The following is a 6870-nucleotide window of genomic DNA, read 5'->3' as shown; positions in this document are numbered from 1 at the left end:
AAATGTTCAACAAGTTCATTCAAGTGATAATTTAGCAGATATGTTCACTAAGACATTGTCAACTTCAACCTTTGAGAAATTGAGATACAAGATTAGAATGTGTTATCTTTGAGATATTAAATGATGTCTTCATCAGGGGGAGTACAATATGCGCTGCACTCTTTTTTCCTTAGTCTAGGTTTTGTCCCACTGGATTTTCCTAGCAAAGGTTTTTAATGAGGCAGCACTCAAGGCGTATTATCTTATGTGTGTACTTTTTTTCCTTCATTGGGCTTTTTTCCACTGAATTTTTTCTAATAAGATTTTAACGAGGCACAAGATCTATGGGTGTTCAGGATAACTATGTATATTGTTTCTTATAAAAATTTTAACGAGGCACACTACACGTGGTCATCCAAGGAGGAGTGTTATGAAAGGGTTATGAAAGTTGATGTTCACTTTGTAGACGTCCCTTTCCCCTTTACTTTTCTTCTTACTTTTTCTCCACAAGCTTTTGCCCCCCTCATTTTTCTCCAACTTGCTACATTTTTTTTCATTTGCAGTGGCTATAAATAGACACTGCCATTATGCAATTAAAAGTATAACAGAAGAGATATTCTTTCAACTCACTCTCTTTCTGTTTCTATTTCTTACTAATTCTTTTTCTTATTAATTTGTTAAGTCAATTTATTTTATAACACTAACTTAAAAGTACGAGTTATTTTTAATTCGGTAAGGAAGAAAGAGACAATACATATATGTTCAAACTTTTTTTCTCAATTCGAGTTATATCATTTGTTATATCTATACTCTGTTAGATAATAAAAAGGGTAAACTAGTCATATAGTATATTTTAACATTAAACATAAATACGTTAGATCAATAGTTATGTCGAAATTAAATTAAGGGAGGTAAGTGTAACATCGTAAATCACAAAAGAGGTGATTGTTATAAGGAAAAATTTGGAGAGGGGTTTCTGAAATTATCTCTATGGCTTATGCACTCTTTGATTTGGTGAATCAAAAATAACATGCATCGAATCAATTCTAAAAAACATTTTTAAAAAAATTATATATATTGTTTACAAAAATATCATCCACGAATATTGTGGAGATGTGGAAAAGATTTTAAGAGGCAATTATATCTTTAATCAGGCTAATGCATGCATTGGTAATATCATGTATCAGTTATACATAGTATAATAATAAATAGAATATTATTTATAAATTGAAAAAGTGTATCAAATAAGATATTAGTAATACACACAATTAATGCATATATTCTTTCCTTAATGCATGCTACCAAACAACCCTAAAAGATAATAGTCTAATACTATCACCACGCAAAAACAAGAGCTGAAATTCATACAATATTTAGAGTAATAATATATAGAATCATCACAGAATGAAGTGGGCATTTGGTCTAGTGGTATGATTCTCGCTTTGGGTGCGAGAGGTCCCGAGTTCGATTCTCGGAATGCCCCTCTTTTGGGTCCCCCTCAGAGGTTTTAACTTGCCTTATTTCTTTGTTGGATTTTGGACCTACAATGTAAATTTATGGAGGAAAAAAAAATATGTTAAACTTTTATTATGACAAACATTTATTTTCGTTGCAACAATTGAACAAAAATATATTTTACAAATTTCAAATGCATAGGTTGTTTAATATTGGGATATTTCTCCTATTTCATTATAAATACTAATTTTTAGATTTGAAATGACATATTTGAAACTTTGGTATGGTATAGTTGTAGGTTGTAGCCAAAGGCACTTCTTCTGAGCTGATAATTATTTGTGTGGTTAATTGAATAACAAAAGGTAGTGTCTGGGTTTAAGTTTTATGTGGAAAAATTAGAGAGAGAGGACTTATAAATTGGGAAAACAGATAATGTGTTTCCTTATTAGTTAAAACTAATTAACATACTAATTAAAAACTCTAAATTAAAATTTTTAAATTAGAATGATTATTAGTTGTATGTATATCTTCTATCCATCTATACTATATTAAAAGCACGAAGGTTCTTAATAATGTTGTTTGAACTTTTTGCCCCTCATTAAAAGGCTTCACTTTATACAAAATCGTCTTTTAACTATTTTTTTGAGTAATTATCATTTAATGATCATCCTAATATTTTAAATTTGAAATTAATTAAAATTCCAATTTAATCTAGATAAAAAAAAACCATAATATTTAACACTTCTAAATCAATTAGAATTTTACCTTATATAAGAAATATAATATGTCTAGAATTTATTTATATAAGATATATAAATAAATTATTGCCAATTATTTGGTTAGTCCATAAAGGACTTTACGGAACTTCTAAGTTGATTCCAATTTGAAGTTGGATCAGCAAAGCAGTGTTCCAATTCCAATTGAGAATTGGAGTTATTGCCCACCGAAATTTCCAAAAAGGTTGGATTATGGAATTAAAATTTTAATTTAAGTAAATTATTACTTTAATCAAATAAAGAAAAAAGTTTATAGGTGATACCTATATAAAGGGTGGTGGAAAAGTTTCATAATAATGTTTTGGCTTTTTCAATTTTTATGTTTTCTTCTTATTTAAATATTGATTCAAGTCGTCTTCTTACATGCATTATTCTCATCCTTTCTATCTTTATTTATTTAGTTAGTTAATATTTTTAAAGATTATATATCAATTATACATAATCAACAATTGACAATTGATTGTCCTCTTTTGATAATTTTTCGTGTTTCTTTTTCAGATGAAAATTTCTGATTAAAAAATTTGATGAAACAAGCATCTTGCCACCGGATGAAATAGTCAGAAAAATCAAAAGTTGTTTATTATTATTATTGTTATTATTTTTATTGTTGTTGTTGTTATTGTTATTGTTGTTAATCATTGAATGAATATACAAGATTGACATAATCTAACCTCACTAAATTTGAAGTTGAGAAAAAAAAATGATTTTTTCTGCAAAAAAATATTATGTTCTTAATTGATTTCTTCAAAACAATAGATTTCTTTCAAATTAAAATTGTATTTGATATAGATATTTTTTAAAGTACAAACTAAAATTGAGTCCAAATCAAAATCAAGCAATTTTAGCTTTAAAAATAGAGATATTGAATATAATTATTATTCAATTATTTTTCTAATATTTAGAACTTTGATAGTAGTTTAAAATTTTTTTATTAAATCATTTTTGTATCTTACATGAGTAAGGAGACCAAATTTTTAGGAGTTTAAAATCAATTTTAAACTTTACCTTGTATAAAATTTTGTTAAAGAAATTTTTCACATCTTTTAAAAGGAAATAGTACACAATTACATTAGATTCAAGTAATGAAGTAATGCATTGAAAGTGCTTTATTTCTCTAGATAATAAAATATTAGCTACATTATTTTCTTACTTTATAGAATAAGTGATAAGTATTATTACTTATGGTAGCTTTGAATTATTCTTTGTCATACATTTATTTATTTATCTATCTATATAATAAATTTTCATATAATATTTGAACTATTTTCATGTTTCATCTATCTATCTATTATTATATTTAATAATATAATGTACATATAACAATTCATTATTTTTATATAAATTTAAAATTAATCAACACGATACACACGTGCAAAACATGTACACTTGATTAGTACTATATTAAAAGTGTGAAGGTCTTAATAATATTGTTCGAACTTTTTGCCCTTTATTAAAAAACTCTACAATAGATAAAATTGTCATGTTTCACTATTTTTTCTAAATTATTATTTAATTATTTAACTACTTTTAAACCTATAATATTTAAATTTTATTTTATACAAATCTTTTTCCTTATTTAAACTAACTAAATAGCACAACTACAAAAAATCTTACTGTTAATTATAACATCAAATTAAGTTTTACGTAAAAAAAGGTTTTTGACTTTTTGTTCTTACCTTGTATACATGTATAGTTATCCAATGAATTGTAATAATCCCAACCGTTATTATTTAGGTGGAACAAAAATTTTGTGAACTAAGTTGAGTTGGGCTTGTGTCATTCCGTCATAGGGAGAATATTCCCACCATAGCAGTGCCGCCATGGCAACATAGGACCCGCCATAGCAGGACAGTCGGGGGCAGAATTAAAAGACGTGAATTTTTATTTCCTCTTACTCCCTTAAGTGACAAACTAGACGATGGTCACCCTAAAAATCCTCAAAAAGCTTCTCTTAGTTTGGAGAGAAGGGAGGAAGATAATTTTAGCGCAAGGAAGGCTACAAGCCGCAGATTTCAGGCCCGTCTCCGTTGTTTCTCCTTTTAAAAGTCAAATATCGTGCTATAATTCTTCTACAACTGTTTTACACCCAGATAGACTAGGTTTTTCTTAACCGAGTAGTTATAGACATGTCCTCATTGCATAATATATTATAAATTGACAAGAAAATTCATGTCTAGGCCTTCGAGCACGGAGTCTAGATGGTTAATGTGTTGTTATTGTTGTTTAGGGCAGGAATGTACTATATGGGTTATGATTATTTTATGACTAACGGTGATAGTCTAGTTCTTGATTGTTAACATTAATACTTCTTGTTGATATGATTGATGGTTTTTGTGAGGTTTATGTATAAGGAAATTGATGGGTTCTAATGAGATCCAGAGACTTATGGAAATTGAGAGGAAACAGAATGAACAAGAAAGAGTATTTACTTCAAGGGATTAGTAAGGTAATTTCTGGTAATGAATAGGTACTCATAGGGGGTCCAATATTAGGCTATTAATGTATATATGTGTGTGTGTTTGTCTGTGTGTTCATGTTGACTGTTTCATGTGAAATACTTGTATAATGTATATTCATGAAATATAACAGGTGAATGTGAAATGACTTCATGTTGATGATCTCATCAATGAATTTACTTGTGGCTTCAAATGTGGTGGTTGCATTGTGGTTTTTGATTGTGATTATGATTGTTGGATTAGGTATGTCACGACCCGACCTAGGTCTAGTCATAACACGACGATCGAAATCCCGAAGGGCTCCAACCAAGCCTCTTGTATATATCATAAGCATACATAAGGTAAAATATAAAAGCGAAAACATCATAAGAGAGTCTAAACCATTAATAGAAATCTGAAAAAAAATGTTTTATGACAACGTAGACTCAAACATATGTCTAACTAGATGCCTCTAAATATGAGTATGGAGGGGGATAAGATATGTCCCTAGCCCACTCTCAATATACAACGTAAACAAAAGTCTTTTGAAAGAAAACAGTAATCAACTTGAAAATCAGTCCCCGATCAATGACGACTCACCACAACATAGTCGGATAGAGAATGCCTACTAGTCTCGTGGACGATTAGGATCTTCAACCTCAACTCCTATATTATGAGACAATGTAGGCAAAAAGTATGCATTAGTACGTTAGAATATACTAAGTATGAGGGCGTGACATGCAACGTAAATTATGGAAATGCAAGGGTCAAGTAAATCACATGATAAGATGAAATACATAAAGTCATGAGAAAATCATATTGACCAAAGCATTTAAAAGCATAGGTTCAAAATCATAACATACTTAAGAAATCATACATATGTGGATATGAACAATAACCGACAATAAGACCATGTGAGCTATAACGTGGAATCCGATGATCCCCACATCGAGAAGGGGGAGGCTACTTTGCCAAGGTAGACTCCTAATCATGAACATGTGCTACTTGTGGATCCACTAGCTAGGCCGTAAAGGCAATCCTACGGTGGCACGTAGTTATGAAACAAGAGACTTTATATAAGGACCCCTTGCTTCGACCCCCACCTCAAGTCTACATTTGGTGCTAAGTCAAATCCCACGGAATACATACATAACATAAGATCATAATTTCATATATCATATTCATGATCATAGGCTTGAAATCATAGAATAGCTCATTTCCATAACATACTTGTAATGTGAGAATTGTCCTTTCATCATTACAATCATATTTGCATAATTCATATTGTTAGGCCTTTGGTCGCCTTACTTCATAACTTGCATAAAAAACCATAATTTAAAACACACTTACAATTCATGATCATAATAAAAATACATAGTCATAATTCATACTTTGAAAATTCATGACCATAGCTTGAACTTGAAATTTGGGTATGACATGAATGCATGATCAATTGACTTAAAAATCATGAAATTAACTTGAAAACATGCATGATCATAAACTTTATATTAGCCCATACATAATTCATATAGATAATATTATTTAGAAGTATAATTGAAAATATTCATATTTTACATCATGAACTCTAGAAATCAAAATAAGAGAATTCATGAAAAAACTCTTTAATTTAATTCAATAACCATCAAATTATATCTAAATAGACTCATAATCATGCTTTAAATTAAAATTCATGCAATTGGAATAGAGATCACAAAACCATAAAATATTCTACTTTAATTTGATAGAAAACTTGAGAAATTGATTGGGCTTAATAGAAGAAAGGATCCATGAATCAATACCCACATACCTTGAGTGAGAACACAAATTAATTTGGAAGAACTTGAGAGTTTTGATGGAGAAATTGAGTGAATTTGTTTGAAGTCTTCAATGGAAACCCTTGAGAGCCTTTTTGTAGAGAGAGAAATATTTGATAGATGAATTGTAGAAGAATGAATTGAATTAGAGGTTTAGGTTAATTTATAGAGTTGAATTAGGTCTTAAAAACGTCTAGGTTCATTAACTAATAATTTGGAAAAAGTCTAAAACGCCCTAAAAAAGCTAAATTCTGCCAGAACACCTTCCCAGGACCGTGATGCGGTCCTGTCGTAGACTACTCTGTCTTGTGCGGCTTTCTAGGTCCGCGGTGCGGTCCTGTCACGGACCACACTGTTTGTGGTTTCTTTGAAAATGTCACGGACCACACTGTTTGTGGTTTCTTTGAAAAT

General features: G+C 29.7%; 1 non-coding gene across 1 annotated transcript; it reads left to right on the top strand.

The window, feature by feature from the left end:
• The first annotated feature begins 1390 nt into the window (after positions 1–1390).
• Positions 1391–1462, top strand: TRNAP-UGG (transfer RNA proline (anticodon UGG)). Its single transcript has one exon. It is a non-coding gene; the product is annotated as a tRNA-Pro (tRNA).
• Positions 1463–6870: the final 5408 nt, after the last annotated feature.

Source organism: Solanum dulcamara, chromosome 4 (genome assembly GCF_947179165.1).
Source record: "Solanum dulcamara chromosome 4, daSolDulc1.2, whole genome shotgun sequence".
Classification (NCBI taxonomy): Eukaryota; Viridiplantae; Streptophyta; class Magnoliopsida; order Solanales; family Solanaceae; genus Solanum; species Solanum dulcamara.
Note: the sequence above shows the minus strand (reverse complement) of the source record. Positions and strands in the feature narration are given on the sequence as shown.